Below are 17944 nucleotides of genomic sequence, written 5' to 3'. Positions count from 1 at the left end.
TTCCTTCCTTCCTTCCTTCCTTCCTTCCTTCCTTCCTTCCTTCCTTCCTTCCTTCCTTCCTTCCTTCCTTCTTTCTCCCTCCCTCCTTTCCTTCCCTTTTTGTATCACCCATGAGTAGTTTGCTCTTGAGTACCTGTTCACTTAATTTGCCATCCAGGAGTACTTGCACTAAGAGAGGCCTGGTAAGAGGAAAATTACAATCCTTGTGAAATTGTTATTTATCATTCCTTTGTATCTGTAAGTGATTGTTCCAACATAAGATCTGGAGTCCTTGCCTTACCTACAAGTACAGCATCCTTTGAATCTTGTAGCTGGGGATTTGGGACTGAAGCGTATTTTGTTGATGACTGAGCACAGTGCTTTGGACATCGGTGCATGAGGGACCCCCTGACTGACTGCTTTTCTCAAGGAAGAGCATGTCCAACTCTAGCCAAAGTATTCTAGTCCAGGGGATCAGAACTTCCCCTCCTCACCCTGCTATCTAGACAGCTTGGTCCAATACTGCCAGTTGTCCTTGACCTCAATGTGACAAGCCCTTCAGCATTGTAGATCAAAGCCTGTTCATACATTCTTGTCCAATGGGACTTTTGTCCATGAACTTGAACTTCTGTCCCCTGCCTCTGTGTCTTTTCATGAGCTGTCTCCCATAACTAGAGCAACTCCTTTCCTCAACTTTACCTCTTGGAAAACTTGTCTTTACAGAAAATGAAAATGACAAATGCCAGAAAAGATGTGGAAAAATAGGGACACCGATACATTGGTGGTGGAGTTTTGAACTGGTCTAGTCATTGTGGGGAATCATTTGGAACTGCACCCAAAGGGCTGTATAACTGTGCATAGCCTTTGACCCAGCAATACCACTACCACATCTGTATCCCTGAGTTTAAAGACAAGGGGCTTTTGCAGGTTAAGCTCTTACAGGTTTTACCCAGCATCTGCTCACGCCAGGCTCTAAGTTGATTGCCTGGGTCCCAGCCTGGAGAAGGTGGACAGGCTTTGCCAGTCAGTTTACCCCTGGGGAGGGATTTTGTCCATGGTAATCCATGGGAAAGATTGCACATAGCAAGTGCTTAATAATCAATTAATTACCAAGCATTCATTAACCACCTACTATGTAATAGGCACACATGATAGCTCAATGAATTTATAAACAAAGAAATTCAATTTGTTTTTCAGTTTAACAATTATGTGTTAAGCACTCTTACCATCCTTGTCTTCTCCTTCCCACCAGAACTTGAACTCTTCCCCTTGAGCCTGGGACTCTTAAAGGTGAGTTTTGACTTTATGCCCCTAGAACCAGGTTTCTGTGCCATTTTCTGGATGTTTCTAAACCATTCTGACTCAGACTCCCCTTCACTCCCCTTCCAGGTGTTGTTCCCTCCATTAGAAGACAAGCTCTTTGAGGGCAGCCCCCAGCACATTTTACAGTACCTGGAACACAGTAAAAGCCTGGTAAGTGAATTTTTTTTATTATCTAGTTCTCATTAATTCATCTTTCATGTTCAGAATCCAGGGCTGAGAACTAGAAGATGCCCCCAGTGAAGATGGGCCCAGTCCATGCCACTCAGGCAGCTCCATCTTGGGGTGGGCATCAGCTGCAAACATGGAGATCTCAAGTACATAATAATCTATTCAGGCTAAGCGCCCAAGAGAGCCTCTCAGTGGGGGCAAGGCTGTTTGTTTGGGAAAGGAGGTGGCTGGTGAGGAAAGGAGAGCTTGTATCATTATTCAGAAGACCACAAAGGGGCAGAAAAGGGGGACAAGAACCACAGAGCTCTATAATTTCGGGGGGTGGGCTTGGAGAGGGAGGGACCTTAGGGGTCATTCATATCAACTTTCCTCATGCTACAGTTTTTTTAAAAAGAATTATCTTATAGAAAATAAGGCCGAGAAAGAAAAATTGCCACATAACTCCAAGCACTATTATTAATACAAATAGTCATGTACAGGCATTTAGTAAGTGTTGGCTGAATGAATGATTATTATTCTTTATCATACTCAAAGGCATTTTTGGCTCAATCTGGAACCTTTTGAGGTGAGCTTTTCACCCAATTAATTTGAATGAGAAATACCTTAAGATAAAGGTGGAAAACTTTCTGTTGAAGGAAGAAGCTGAAGGAAGAGCTAAGAAAGAGTAGCTAGTGACCCAACTGCATCGTGAGGGGATATCTCTTCTGGTTTGATTCTTACCAGTCAGGGAGACTTCTGAGGTGAAAATCAGGGGAACCTTGGGGGAAAGTCTATGCAGGGGAGTGAATAGAATCCTAAGCCTAGAGTCAGGAAGACCTGGATTTAAATTCTATACAACTTAGAAGTGGTGTGAACCCTGAGCAAGTCTCTAGATCTCTCTGTACCTCAGTTTCCCCACATGTGAAATGAGGGCTTAGACCTAGTAGTCTCTAAGGTCACCTCCAGCTCTAAATACTTGATCCTACAGTTTATTAGAGAAAAGGAAGGGAGAGTCAGTCATAGTCTCACATGCAACCACAATTTGGGGAAAGCAGGTAATAAAAGGGTTAAAAAAAGAGAGTACCTCAAGGTTTAAAATTCCTTGGGAGATGCCACCCCAGGAGAGATAGGCAGTTCTCAAGATAAATATAGAAACATTTTTAATATGGAGGAGAAAGGGAAGTTATTCAAAGACTCAAAGTAATAGAATTTCAGCTAGAAAAAACTCAGGACAATTAGCAACCCCCAAACCCCCAGCCTGAGCAAGAATTCCCCTCCCCCCTGGCAACCCCAGCCTCAGGTGTGCCTGTAGTCTTCTTCTTCCAATGATCTGGAGCCTGTCTGATCTGGTCGGGTTTTCCTAGGCTCAGGCCACCCTGGGTTGCAGCACCCACCCCCTTCTGACACTTGTTTGCCCCCCTCCCCCTTCCCTTTCACTGCTTAGATGAGAAAGACCCTGATATAGGGAGGAAAGAAGAGGCTGGGTTACCTGGCAGTTGGGGTCTCTCTACATCCCTCTTCCTGCCTTCTCCACAGCACCCACTCTAGTAGCACTGGTGTTGGGTGAAGCCTGTCTCCCCTTCTTCTTCCCATACCCAGGACTCTCCCTGACATCCCCACCCCACCCCCCACTCAATCTCTGGCCAGCTGCAGCTGGATCAGGGAAAAATCAGCTAGTCATTTTTTATTTTCCCATTTGAAACCTTTGGCCCCTCAGTTTTAGGTGCACTTGACCTCTGTATAGAATGGGAAAAGGAGGTTAAAAAGTTAAACTTTTCAATTGAAAAATAATTTGCCTCTGGTCATCGGTTCTTACACTCCACTGTTAACCTTTCATGACAAAGGGGAAGCCCCAGGAGCAGGGCCCAGGTAGAGATGTAGCCAGGAAGTGAAGGGTACAAAGTTGACACTGTATCTCACACTAAGAAAATGGATCTGATAAAAAATAAATTTGTTAACTTAGAAAATGTTTAGTGCTTTTAGAATATAGAGTATTCAATAAATGTTCAACTTTAAAACGTAAATAGTGTAATCAATAGTCTCTTTCATAGACTAGAGATATTGTTACTGTGTGTTTAAAAGTGAATGGTAACAGTTTAGCTGTCATCCTAGGAGGAACCTGTCAGTAGAAAGAAAGTTTTTCTCTTGTTCTAGAGAGAATTAAGACTGTGATGGCCGAAGAGAGGACAGAGAAAAAGGGCTAAGAAAACTTATTTCCCCGAGAGACCTGGGTTTAACTTTTATTTTGTAAAAGAAAACAAAGAAAATTCTTGAGAGAAGACTTTGATGGGTATTCTGAGAGAAATGAATGGCAGTACTATATTTCTAGAACTAAGGAGTCAGCAAGTATAGTGATGACTAAAAGTAAATTTTTCTGTGATCTTTCTCACAGTTGACATATTGCAAATACTCATTTTTAATTCTTACATTGTTAATAAAGGATACAGCAAGCAGCAAAGATTTTTTTTTAAGAGTAGAAGATTAGGAGGGGTTGATATGGATAGGGAAACAAGCAAATGATTATAGGAAAAGAGGTTTCTCCAGTTTATTGACTAACTAATATTTAGTAAACTGGGGGCTCAGAGCTAATTTTTAATTACAGAGAAAGTGTAATTTTAGCAATTAATATGCAAATATAAAAATATACCTCTTAATTACTTTAGAACTCAGGCTGAGAATGAATAAGGAAAATTATCCAGAAGTAAATAATGAGAGAGATAATCACCTCAACTAGGCTATGTGTGAGTGTTGCGACCCTAAAATTCTATTGATAAAAAGGAAAAAAAAATCACTGAGTGCACATTCTAAAGCAATATAACCTACGCAGATAGCCAGTCATCATGCAGGCTATTTTTGAAGCTCTCCATCATGGAGGAACACACTACCCACCAGACATTCCATTCTACTTTGGGATAGCTCTATTTGGTAGGGAGTTTTCCCTAATAAAAACCCTAAATTCTCCTTTTTGCCCCTTCAGTTGTTCCTACTTCTCACTGATAGGGTCAAATAGAGCAAATATAGTCCACCTTACACAAGGTAGCCACTATCTTCTCTCCCCCCACCTCCAATTTTTTTTTCTCTAAGGTACTTCTCTAGTTTCTTTCACACATCCCCATGTGACATGGGGAAGTTAGGTGGTGCAATGGAGAAAGTAAATGGTTTGGAATCAAGAAGATCTGAGTTAATAATCTAGCCTCAGACACTTCCTAGCTGTGTAACCCTGGCTAGTCACTTTAGCTCTGTTTGCCTTGGTTTTCTCATCTGTAAAATGGGGATAATAATAGCACTTACCTCCCAGGGCTGTTATGAGGTCAGATGAGACAATAACTGCAAAGTGCTTGGCACAGTGCCTGGTCCATAGTAAATGTCGTATAAATGATAGCTGCTATTAGTATGGTTATTCTTATAACATGAACTAGAGACCCTTTGCCATCCTGGATGTACGCCAGTCTATCAACGTCTGTCATAATTTAAGTCAGAACTAAACACAGTCCTCCAGTTTTTTTCTGACCAAGATGGAGAACAGGGGCACATTGTTATTGCTGTCCTCTCTGTCGTCATCACTGTAGTCACAGGGAGCTTCTTGATTGGCTTCCTTGGATATGAAAAAAAACAGAAGACAGAAGCAAAGGCAGTGTGACTTATGGTCCAAGGGTGGGGTTTGGGTTTTCTGATCATACAGGCCTGAATGAGTGTGAGACCCGAAAGATGGGGGTGAAGCTTCTGTGTTTTGCTGGCTCATTTCCTGGCTAGAGAAATAGCTATGACAAAGTTCAGAGTCTCCTCCAAATCTGGTTAACAGGGTCCCACAATTGCAGATGATACAAAGCTCGGAGGAATAGTTCACATTTTGGAAGATGGAGTCGAATCCCCCAAAGATCTTCATGGTCTTGAAGCTTGAGACAGATCTAATGAGGTGGAATTAAGAAAGATCAACTTAAAGTCCTAAAATTGGGCTCTAAAACCCAATTCTCTAAGTATAGTTTATGGGAAAGTCAGAATTTAGCAGCAGAAGATCTTGGAGTTTCAGTGGGCTCCAAGATTACTGAGTCAGTGCTGTAATGTGGCAGTGAAGAAAGCCACTCCAATATCAGCTGCATCTGAAGAGGCACCGCTTCCAGGAAGAAGGAGGGGATGCTTGCCTTCCTGGCCCGACAATACCCAGGGTACTGCATTCAGTTCTGGCCACCACAATTTAAGGAGGACATTGACAAAATGGAGAGTGGCCAGAGGGGACAGCCCAGATGGCAAAGGGTCTTTGTCCTGAGGATCAGGTGAAGGAACTGGACACATTTGGTCTGGAGTAGAGAAAAATGGTGGTGGTGGAGAAGAGCAAAATGAGTGGGATAAGAGCTGAGAACTTTTTTCAACCTTTTGAAGGGGTGTTATGTGGAGGAGAGACTGTATTTGGCCTAGCTGTTGCTTGGTCCTGGGTACAGAACGAGGAGACATGTGACTTCTGAGGAGAAAGCCAGCAGGCACATGTAAACAGAGTGAAAGAAATCTTCCCAACCATTAGTGTTGCCCAGAGGGTTAGCGGCTACTTCCTGAAGTGTCCGCCCTCCTTGGAGGCTCCAAACAGGCTCACTGGCCACCACTTGGGGCAGAAAGGTCCAGGCTTCTGAGGTCCCATGCACTCACAGATCCTCTGACTCTGGGATTTGGCTGATAGGGGTACCCTTTCCCCAGTCTGCCCGGCTGGGATGGATGCTCTGTTCTCCTGGACTCAGTCTAACAGAAAGGATCTGGCCATGAAGCTTTGTAGAAAAACCAGCACAACCTCACTCTTTGGAATAGAGGCCGCTGGGACTACCTGGCTTCCTGAGTGTGCATGGGGGCAGGTCTGCAACCACAGAGGGCTTGGTCTGGGTTTTGCTTCCATTTTATCTGGCATTTTAAATTAAACTTTGAAAATGCAACTTCTGTATTTTTTTAAAAAAGTAAATAAAGTTGCTCTGTTAATTTAACAAAGATGGAGACCGACGCTGTAAATGGAGCTTTTATGGGGTGTCAGATACTCGGGGAGGATAAACCTGTTAACCAGAAAGCCTTGCCTGGGTCCCTGCCATCCTGTGAAGGCCCCTGGCTGGGAGTTACCACTTGTTCCTAAAGGCCCTGGAATGTTTTTCATGCACAGGATGTTAGGGCACCAACAGCAGTTGCAGGGAGCTGGAGCTGAGTAATTAATTAACGGGCCAGCCTCCAGGGGCTCCTGAAATGTAGCCTCCACTTGCCCTGCCTGTCGTCCCTACAGTGGTGGAATCACGCAGCCCATAGGTTGCCTTGACGCTGATAATCTCCGAAGGAAAAGGACAAAGATTTGGGCTTTATCCAGGGATGCCCTGGACTTGCTGTGTGCTATTGGGTAGGTTGTTTCCCCTCTCTGGGCTTCAATTTCTTCCTCTGTGCAAATAATAGCTTCATTTTGATTGTGAGCCCCTGAGCTCCATTTGTGGCGCTGCCACGTCCTTTGGCAGACCCCTGGGCACTTCCTTCTCCTTCTCTGGATCTCAGCTCTCTCCTCTGTGGAATGAGAGGGTTGGATAAAAGGATTTTTAAGGTCCTTCCAACTCTCAAGTCTGTGATTGTTTGAATGTTTCTGTTGCCCCCGCCTGGCACAGGAGAAAGCCCCATAGCATGAATAACAGCACACATGTATAGAGTACTCAATCCCATATGATCGTCACGACAACACTGGGAGGGGAGGTGCTAGTATTATCATCCCCATTTTAGAGATGAAGAAACCAAGGCAGACAGAGGGTAAGGTACTACCGACCCACGACAGCTACCAAATCGCCCTCATTCTTAAAATAAAAAACCTTCCCCAGACCCAGGTTCCCTCAGGCTTTCCCTCCAGCTCTCACTGCCCTTTCTGTCTGTATTTCATTTTCTCTCCTCTCTCCCTAATCCTTCTCACTGATTTTCGACTTTGTCATCCAACAGCAACGGCCCTTTCCTGTTTCTAACGACCTCCTTATCGCTAAAGCTGGTTGTCTGTCCCTGGGTCTCATCCTCGATTTCTCTGGGGTGTCACAGCTGGCGATCCTTCTTTCTCCTCTGTTGTTGTTTTTACTGGTGACGGTTGTTTTGTCATCGCTGTTAATAGTGGGGTGTGTGTGTGTGTGTGTGTGTGTGTGTGTGTGTGTGTGTGTGGTGATGCTGTTCTCTCTTCCTCCTCCTACCTCCCTGAACCTTTCTTCTCATTCTCCTTTGCTGGCCCATCACTCATAGATGTGACTCCTCCCAGCAGCTGGTGTTCCCCGGAGGCCTGTCTTGATCTCCTTTCTCTTGTCTCTCCAAGTTCTCATTATTTGGTGACCCATTGGCTCCTATGGGTTTAATGATCATTTCTATGCAGCTGACCAAACTTCAGTCCCTTATCATCAACCGCTCACTGCACATTTCAGAATGGATGGAACTTCAGTATGGCCCAAACCGGAATTCACTATCATTTCCCTATCACTGCTCGCTTTATCTGGTCACCAACATCTGCAGTCTTAGGGTGCTCCCTCTTGACCTCCCCCTCTCACTCATTTCCACTTAGTTGCCAAATCTTGCCATTTCTACCAGCTTGGCATCTCTTGTCCCCGTAGCCTTCTCTCCACCCACGGCTGCCATGCTGGTGAAGTTCTCATCATCTCTCATCTAGAGTCTTCCAATGACTTTCATTGTTAGCCATTTTTAGCTGGGGAAAGAGGCCCCCACCATTCAGTTGTTGCCTCAGGAACTATCAGCTTGTGCCAATCCCTGTACATGTCATCACAGCCTGCCCAAGGTTGGCTCAAGGGAAGACTGTGCTCTAGTCAGGGAAATTAGGCTCCTCATTCTCACATTCATTCACTCATCAGCCCTTTGACTTCTGGTGAGAACTTCCCAAATCCAGGAATGCTACTTTTGTCTCTGCTGTAGGGTTTCCCCCAAAAGGGGAGAAGTTTTTAAGAAAGGCACCAAGCACCAACGTAACATCCGCTCTGGGGCTACTTCCCTAATTTCTCTCTAGCCTTGGAAGGTTGGTCTCCAGAAAGCGGCTGACTAATTCTCCCCTCTGAGGGCTAGAGGTTTTTATTACTCTCATGCACAAATCCCCGTTAAAAGTGCTTCCTGTTGATTGGCAACCAAACTTAATTAGCTCTTAGAAAGGGGTGTTTACTTAGCATGCATAGCAAGGACAGTTGTTAGGGAAACATCTCCCTCACCAAATTGAGGTCCCACCCCTCCACGCAAAAAAGTCTCCGGGGAAAGTGGGCTAAAAGATAGAGCTCTCCTGTGGCCAAAGGGCCAATTCGGCTAGTCCTCCCTTCCTAGAGTCCTCGGGAATTTTCCCTGGAATAACAGATGCTGCTGGTTGACTCTATTATAAACAAGTCCAGAGGGCTGTCAAATTCTCTTCAATCACAACATATTTCCTGTGTGGTATCATTTGTTTTCATCGAGCACTTTTCTCCTTTCAAATTGATTAAAGACTTGTTTGAACCTAGTTTACACCTTTAAATCCGTTGATTGATTAGCTCATTCCAGCTGCTTGAGCCTTTGAGCTTACATTAATTGGGGTGGGCCAATCCCCTACCCCTACTCTTACACAAACAGGTATGATACAGGACAAGTTTTTTATCCTCAAACAGAGAACAATGACATAATGGAGTCAAAGTATACATGAACAAAATGCTAAGTGTAAAAGCTGGCAAGTGATTAACATAATCAGCTGAGAGATTTTTATTCAGACTTCACAGGATCACAGAGTCAGTCAACAAACATTTATGATGCACCTACTATGTGCCAGGTACTGTGTTAAATGCTGAGCATACAAAATGAAGTCCTCAGAGAGCTCACGATCTAATGGGGGAGAAAATGTACAAAAACTCTGTAAGAACAAGACACATACAGGATCGATGGGAAATAGTGAAAGGGAGGGACTAGGCTAGAATTAGGAGGGGTTGGGAAAGCCTTCCTGTAGATGATAAGCTTTTATCCAGGCTTGAAGGAAACCCGGGAAGCTGAGAGGTGGAGCTGAGCAGGGAGAGCATTCCCAAGCATGGAGGACAGTTAGGGAAAGCGTTCAGAGCCGAGAGATGCTGTGTCTTGCTCTTGGAACAGCCAGGAGGCTGGTGTCACTGGATTGAAGAGTGTGTGGTGGGGAGTGAGGTATAAGAAGACTAGAAAGGTGTGTGTGGGGAAAGGTAGGTTGGGAGAGGCTTGAATGCTAAGTGGAGGATTTCCTATTGATCCTGGGGGTGATGGAGAGCCACTGGAGTGGACTGAGTAGGGAATGGCATGATTGGACCTGCACTTCAGGAAAATCACTTTGACAACTGAATGGGGAGACTGAGGCAGGTGGACCCCCCTACCAGCTACTACAAGTGTCCAGGTGGGAGTGATGAGGACCTGTTTAGTCAGGGATTAAGAAGAGAGTGAGAGGAGAGGAAGGGGAAGCACGTAGTGTAGACTTGGCCTTTTCAAAGAGTTTAGCCACAAAAGGCAGAAGAGATATAGGATGAGAATAAGGACGGTAGGATCAAGGGAGGATGAGGGAGATGTGGCCATGTTTGCAGGCTATGAGAAAGGAAGCAGTAGACAGGGAGAGATCGAAGAGAAGTGATAGAGCAGGGATGTAAGCGGGGCAATCTGCCGGAGGAAATGGGATCTCCTGAGTAGGTAGAAGGGATGACCTAGGGAAGGACTAAGGCCACCTCTTCTTGTGAGACAGTGGCAAAGGGGGAGAGAGTGGCCAGAGGCATCCGAGAGCCAAGAGATGAGGAAGAGGGGAGAAGAGGTAGCTCTCACAAATGTAAAGTGTGAGGTGGGATCTCAAGGTTGTCAGCTGAGCGAGTGGGTGAGAGGAGGCCACGGGAGGTCTTGGGAGGAATGGAAAGGGTTAGAAGAGCCACACTAAACAGAATCTTTTTGTTCATCGATCAGTCAATCAGCAAACACTTATTGAATTATCACAATGTGGCAGGCACTGTGCCAACTGCTGGGGATACAGAGAAAGGAAAAAAAACTTTGTCCTTCCTCTCTAGAAGCTTTCATTCTAATGGTGGAGTTCATCTGTGAAGTGGGTGCATAGGGCATACTAAAGAGAGTATGGAAGGAATGTTTGTAAAGGAAAGCAGTAGCAGCTGGGGAGATGTGGACAGGGAAAGGTCACCCACTGGAGCAGAAAATGAAGAAATCGGTGGCAGGCAATTTTACTGACCCCTAAATGTTTACCAGAAACCTCATTCCTACAAGCCTTGGTCATCTCAGATCTCAGGGCTGATGTAAGCATAAGGGAGAAGATGGTTAGGCTGAGGAACACATCTGATGCCCCAGTGCCAATAGCATGGACACATGGAAGAGATGGGGTAGCCCCAGGGAGTCTCCACAGTGCCTGAAAATGTGCAAAGCACCCCCACAATCTGGCAAAAATCCCAGTGTTACAGAGGAGGAAACCGAGGCCCAAGATCCCAGACTGGCCTGAGTTTACTCAGCTCAGAATCAGCAGATCTGGAGTTTGAGCTGCTCAGGTTCCCCAAATCTTGGTCCCAGGCTCTTTTCCCTGTAGCATCCTGTTCTGCATCCTTCTCAGCTCTGTCTGTGCACCCAGTAGGAACCAGATAAACTGTAGGTCAGTGATAGTGTTGGAGTACAGCCCGAGTATTCAGTGCTGCTGCAGCTTGATGGTCATATCCTGCCTGCATCCCCATGCGCTCCAGCTCTGCCGCACAGACTCCCTCTGTCTCTTCTACTCTCTTGACCCTAGTTCTAACACTGACTCTAGCCAGATCTTGTATGTTCCTATCATTGTACCTTCAAGGAAGTAAGTCCTTACCTCAGGAATTGAGCTCCTGGAGGGCTTTGCCAAAAGGACCTGTGTGCTGTGCCTGGCACATGGTGGGCATTTAGTAAATGCTTATTGACTGGCAGAGAAGGTTCCCTCAGTGCCTCTGGCCCCATCCCTGAGGGGAAGGAGTTGGGTGGGACCAAAGAGGGGGCATTGGCTCTGGAGGGATTCCCCGGCAATCTCCTTGTCACCTCAGCCCTCCAGCACTCCTAGGGTGGACAAAAGAAATGTGATCAGCTCATTGTCAAATAGATTGTGAGCACATTAGTGAGATCAGTGGGGAAGGCAAATGCGATTTTTTCCCAGTGCTCACTCTGAGTTCTTGGGTCCAGCCGCTGCTGCCAAGTTGGCCAGGAGCGGCACTTAGGATGAATGTCACATCTGGGGCTTATCCTGGAATGGTCAGAGCCACAAAGGTCCTACTGTTTGTGCTGGGCTATGGGGGGATTTGGATCATTCTGTCTACTTCCAAAGATGCACTTGGCTTTGACTTGGAAAGGCATGGAGTTTGATGGGCTCTCCCTTGCCACTGCTTGCAATGCTATCTCAGAGCCAGAGCTGCAAGGAGGAATTTTTGTCCCCAGGGCAAGGGGAAGGGGTCAGGACGAGGAACTCACCTGGATCATGGCCTCCGGAGGTAAAGCACTCTCCTCCCCCGACACACACTCGTTTCTTTGTTTCTGGAGGGCTGGATGATGCTGAGTAGTAAGGGGAAGGGAACCATCATGGAGGATACAGCAAGAAGAAGAAGCGGGGCCCTGTGATGGTGATGCAGATGCAAGCCCCCTTTGCATGTCAGTACTCGGAGCCAGCATCCCCTTTACCCTTTCTTGGTGCAGCTGTCAAAGCCCCCAGATTCTGTTGTTTTCTACTTAGGGATTTTTAGTCTTAGGGTCAGAGGTTAAACGTAATTAGAAAAATGCAGACTCATTTACCATGCAATCCGACGAGGAGCATGGCTGGGGACCAGGCAGCCATTCCATCCATACTAATCCTCTGGATTCTCAGTGTGTACGATTCCTTGTGAAAGCCCTGCCAGCCTCTTGCTAGCTCATCCTCATCGTCTTCTTTTGAGGCACATGGGAAGATGGCCTTCACCTCAGAAGGTTTTAGCTGAAAGGCCTAGCAGTAATCCTCTGGGTTATAGGGAGGGAGGAAGTGGCTTCCCCAGAGCCAAGGAACTCATAAGAATTAGAGCCGAGATTTGAACCCAGGGCTCCTGACTCCTAAACCAGGATTTTCCAGCTACACTAGTCCCAAAAATGGGAGGTCATCTTTGGTCCTTCTTTACTCGCTTTGGTGCCCATTCATTGTCAAGCATGGTTGATTCCACCCAGCAGGCTAACCCTGCAGTTAAGGTCCTCATCCCTTCTACCCCCAACAATTCCTTCAGGACAATGTCTGAAGAGCTCTTTGGCCAGGGAGGAGAGCAACAATGCAGAGGACAGCCTGTTGGGGTGGGAATTACAGTGCTGACCCCAGGTATATTCATTCCAGGAGAAATGGAATCTTGTTTCTCGGAGAGGCCAATCTGAGGCCTTTCGGAAGAGGGGAATACGGTCCTCGGGAGAAAGATGCTGCATCGATTGGATCCTGGCGGTGGAAGCCTGGGAACAGTGGGAGATCAGAGCTATTCCATGAGTCTGGGGAAGAGGGAACTTCCATACCCTAGGGAAAAGCCCTGGTCTCTCCTGCCTAGTTATGCCTTTGCATAGAGGGGACACAATTGGACCAGATTTGATTGGAGGCTCCTTCCATAGGCATGCTATGACTATTCCTACTGATCCCTATCTCTGGAGCTGAATGCCTTGGCTTTTCAGAAACCTAGGCAGAGCAGGGCATGGTCTCTCCAGCCTTCTGTCCCAAGAGCTTCAACCCCTTCCCAACCCCTACCTATTGGCAGCAAAGCATCCTGGGGTTGGCTCTTTCTTGCCTCCTGGAGATCTTGCTCTCTTGCTTCTGGCCTGAGTTCCCACCTCACAATGGGGCATTAACTCTTAACAGAAACTCTATCTATAGCCCAGAGCCATAATAGCTTCAGAAACATTATGTTTTATAGACTTGCCACTTTTCCAGGTTGTTTTCTGTGGACGGCAGGGATAACTGCTGCTGGACGGGTTATGTTGCCTTGGGGACACATCTTTGAGGGCCAGAACTTCACTCTTGGCTCTTCTGCTCCAGGGTGGCATCTACTGAGCCTGTAAGTGGCATTTGGTGTCAGGAAAAGATCAATGGCAGCAGCAATAGTAGCAGCAGCAGCAGAAGCAGCACCATCACTCTGAAATCAAACACGTGGCCAGCCTGCTGTAATGGACTAGGGGCTGTGGTTAATATTTCATTGAATGATTAGGGAATAAATTGAATTAGATGTGGGGCTGAGGACATCCTATAACAGATTTACAGCTGGAAGGGACCCTAGAGGGCATAAAATTCAAACCTCTTTGTTTTACAGAAGAGGAAACTGAGGCTTAGAGGTATTAAGTGACTTGCCCAGGGTCACACTGATAATAAGAGGCTGAGCTGAGATTGAACCTGGGTCCTCTGACACTATTTCCAATATGTTTTTTCCCACTGCACCATGCTTTAAGCCTTTACTGGCAGGCAGGTGACCAACACACATTTATTAAGCACCTACTGGATGCTAGGCACTGTTCTAGGGATACAAAGAAAGGCATACATACAAGATATATACAGTGTACAAGCCACTACTGAGACCCCAATTTGGCCTCTTCTGACATGGGGTTCTTCTATGAAGTTCCTACTACCATTAAAAATAAATCTGACCCTCAGCTTCTTCCCCCTACTGCTCCTGGCTCTGCCTCCCGAGGCCAGACAGAGTGGCTCTCCTTCTTTCTCCATGAGACAGGTCTGCAAATATGTCCTTTCCTACCTGGCTAAACACCATCTCTGGCTCCTCCCAGGCCCTTTCCCCTCCTAGTTACTTCCTCTGTGGGCCCCTCCCTTCACCGGCATCCTCCTGAACTGTGGCCTCAGATCTGCCCCAATACTACAGCTGAGGTGTCACCAGGGCAGAGTGCAGGATTGCTGTTGTCTCCTTATCCCAGCCTATGAAGTCTCCCCAAATGAGGCCCCGAAGGAAGGGGTCAGGTCTGGACATTGGGCAGCTGAGCTCTCCTCTTCCGTTGTACTCTCGGAGAGACAGCTCAAGCACTTTGCTTCTCCCTCTTATCTTACAGTTTTACTTTCCTTTAGTGACTTCTTTCAAAGTGAACATGCAGCCAGAAAACTTGTGACTGTGTCTTCTCACCTGTATACATTCTCTGCACCAACTCACACCACCATGTCAAGGGTTCCGTTGAAAGTATGCTGGACTTGGAGTCAGGAAACCTGGGTTCAAATCCTGGTTATGTCACTTACCTGCCTGTGATCCTAGGCCAGTCCTTTCCAACTCTTCCATTGGGTTGGAAGACCCATCCTTTCATTTGTCTTCTTATCTGTAAAATGTGGTGATCAGACTAAATGGGGATGTTGGGTGAGAACTATGGGGCTATAGAGAGAGGTTCAGGGTCATAGGACTCAGGTAAGAGTCACCTCAGGTAAAAGTAACCTTTGCCAAGTTACTTGTGTTCCCTTGAAGGAATCAAATATACTTCCCAAGCCTCAGTTTCCTCATCTGTAAAATGGGGGGTTAGACTAGATGACCACAAGGGGTGCTTTCAGTCTTAAATCTTTTTTTCCTATGACTAGATGACCAATATGCATGGTCACTCTTGGCTCTAATTTCTATCATTTGTAAAGCGTAGTTCACAATACTTCAGCTGTTTATTTCATAGGATGGGCATAAGGAAAGTCCTTAGGGAAACTCAGGATGCTAAGAAGATGTGAGTTATAAATGTTACCCAGTCGTCTGGGTGGTGCAGCAGACAGCGAGCTGGGCCTGGAGTCAGGAAGCCCAGATTTCAGGTCTACCTTAGGCATTTACTAGCTGTGTGACCTTGGGCAAGTCTCCTCTTCTGAGACTCAGTTTCCCCATACTCAAAAAAAGGGATAATAATAGCACAGATAGTTGTGAGGATCAAAAGAGATTTTTTATATATATATATATATGTATATATACACACACACACACACACACATATATATAAATATATATATATATATACACACATATATATAGTGTTTGCAAATCTTCAAGTACCATGTAAATGCCCATTTTGATTATTACATGATGCCTCCCTGGCTCTGAACCCTCTCATAGCTCTGCTAATCACCAGGCTACTGCTGGACCAGACCAGCTGCTGGAAGGGACTAAGGTTAATGAGCACTGTGGAATCATGTGGTTTCTGTGGTCAGAAATTTACTTCAGTTAAATTCAGTTGACCATTCCTGAATTTTAAGCACTATTATATGCCTAGAAATGGGCAGCTAGGTGGTCCAATGGATAGAGCCCTGGGCTTGGAGTCAGAAAGACTCATCCTTCTGAGTTCGAATCTGGCCTCAGACGCTTACTAGCTCTGTGACTCTGGGTAAGTCACTTAGCCCAGTTTGCCTCAGTTTCCTCATCTGTCAAATGAGATGGAGAAGGAAATGAAAATAGTATCTCTGCCAAGAAAACCCCAAATGGAGTCACAAAGAGTCATACATGACTGAAAAATGACTGAACCACACATGCCTGGAAATACGCTTGGGGGTGGGGTTATAGAGATAAATATGAAACTGTCTCTCCAGGATGTTATATTTTATTCTACTGGGAAAAACAACACACATACTGGGGGCACAGAATGGAGACCTCAGCAGTGCAGGAGTTCATGAAAGAACTGGGGAGTCACTGTGGCCTCCAGGTGGAAACGACATGACCAGCGGACGATTTCCACCCATCCAGCCGCCTCAGCTTGCTAGGATGGTCAGTGTTTGGGGCTCAGCCTGGACTCTGCTTGCAGTGTGTCTGTCTGAAACTCAGCAGAATCACTCAGCAGACATTTAAAGAAGCACTTATTAAACTCCTACTGGGTGCCGGGCACTACACTAGGAACTGCGGAGGCAAAGACACAAACATCACAATGCCTACTGGGAAGGATATGACATTCTTCTGGGGACTGTTTCTGAGACTCTGGGTGACCACTCCTTTTAATGATCACAGGATTACAGGGTTAAAAGCAGGACTGAACCGAATTGTTTAACTCTCGTGTTACCTAGGGCAACACTGACTTTCCCAAGCCTGCATAGCAATCAAGGGGCAGAGCAGGGCATAGAACTCAGGTCTCCTGACTCCAAACCCACGACTGTTTTCTTTTCTTTTCTTTTTTTTTTAGGCAATTGGGATTAAGTGACTTGCCCAGGGTCACACAGCTAGTAAGTGTCAAGTGTTTGGTCTGAGGTCGGATTTGAACTCAGGTCTTCCTGACTTCAGGGCCGGTGCTCTATCCACCGCACCACCTAGCTGTCCCACCACGGCTGTTTTCTACAAAGCAGTCTTCTCTCTTTGGGCTGGAAGGGCTACCATGTAGGTGTCCCCTGTCCATCCCAGGGCCAAGAGCTCAGGGTGGAGCTGTCTGGTCATTTTGGGGCCATGGTGTGTGGGTTTCTAGCTTGAGGCTCCTCTGCCATTTTCAAAAACTGTGGAGGCCCAGGAATCCTCGGGGTGGCTTTGTGGTAAGCACCCCCCGGCCCTGGGGGCTGTGATGAGCCTGACTCAGAGAGTCTGTAGGTAGAGCCTGCCCCTTCGTCCCTCCCATCGCCCCCCTCGCTGCTGTGTGGGGGTGGGGAGCACTGCGGGTGGTCAGTGTTGATTGCTGCAACAGTCTTTACCCATGGAATGCCCAGCCTTAACATTCTAAGGAATCCCCTCAGGATGGGCTGCCTGGGTGGGAGGGTGGAGGCTTCCTGTTTCAATATTGCTGTCATTTCCCAGCCTCAGCCTGTCATGATCAGCTTTCTCTGAGTCTACAGAAGGTCGGCAGCCTCTTCCTCCAGGGAGGAATATGATAGCAGCTTCACCAGTTCCTTCAGTGAGATTTGGAGCTTACGAAACACTTTCCCCCACAGGGGCTTGGGGGTGAGGGCACTCAGCAGTGTTGTATGTTTGACTTTTCCCAGGATTATCACCCTCATTTTACCAACAAGGAAACTGAGTCTCAGAGAGGGGAATGAATTTGTCCAAGGTCACGTCACTTGCGTCAGAGCTGGGACAAGTGTCTAAGATTTCTGACTCTGTTGTCTTATGCAGAACCCTCCCCTGGCACTGAGCACTGACCATTGACCATCCCGCTTAGCCCTAAGTTTAGACTGTGTGTGTGTGTCTTTGTGTGTGTATAGTGTATATGTGTGTGGTGTATATACATGTGTGGTGTATGTATGTATGTGTGATGCATACAAGTGTGCGGTGTGTGTATGTGTGTGTGGTGTGTTTGTGTGTGTGGCATGTGTGTATAAGTGTGTGGTGTGTACAAGTATGTGGTGTGTACATGTGTGGTGTGTGTGTATAATGTGTGTATGAATCTGTGGTGTGCATGTGTGTGGTTTGTATATGGTGTGGTGTGTGTATGTGTATGTGTGTGTGGTGTGTGTGGTGTGTGTGTGTGTGTGTGTGTGTGTGTGTGTGATCCTCCCAGCTCTACTGTGAGTTCCTTGAAGGCCAGGGTTGATGCTTTGACATCTAAGCTGCCTTCCATACACATGTCCTCACCGAGGGGAAGCTGGCTTGCTTGCCAGGAT

This window comes from Vombatus ursinus, unplaced genomic scaffold (assembly GCF_900497805.2).
Source record: "Vombatus ursinus unplaced genomic scaffold, bare-nosed wombat genome assembly UNPS02010980.1, whole genome shotgun sequence".
Taxonomy (NCBI): domain Eukaryota; kingdom Metazoa; phylum Chordata; class Mammalia; order Diprotodontia; family Vombatidae; genus Vombatus; species Vombatus ursinus.
The sequence above is the reverse complement of the archived record's forward strand: the minus strand, read 5'-3'. Positions refer to the sequence as shown.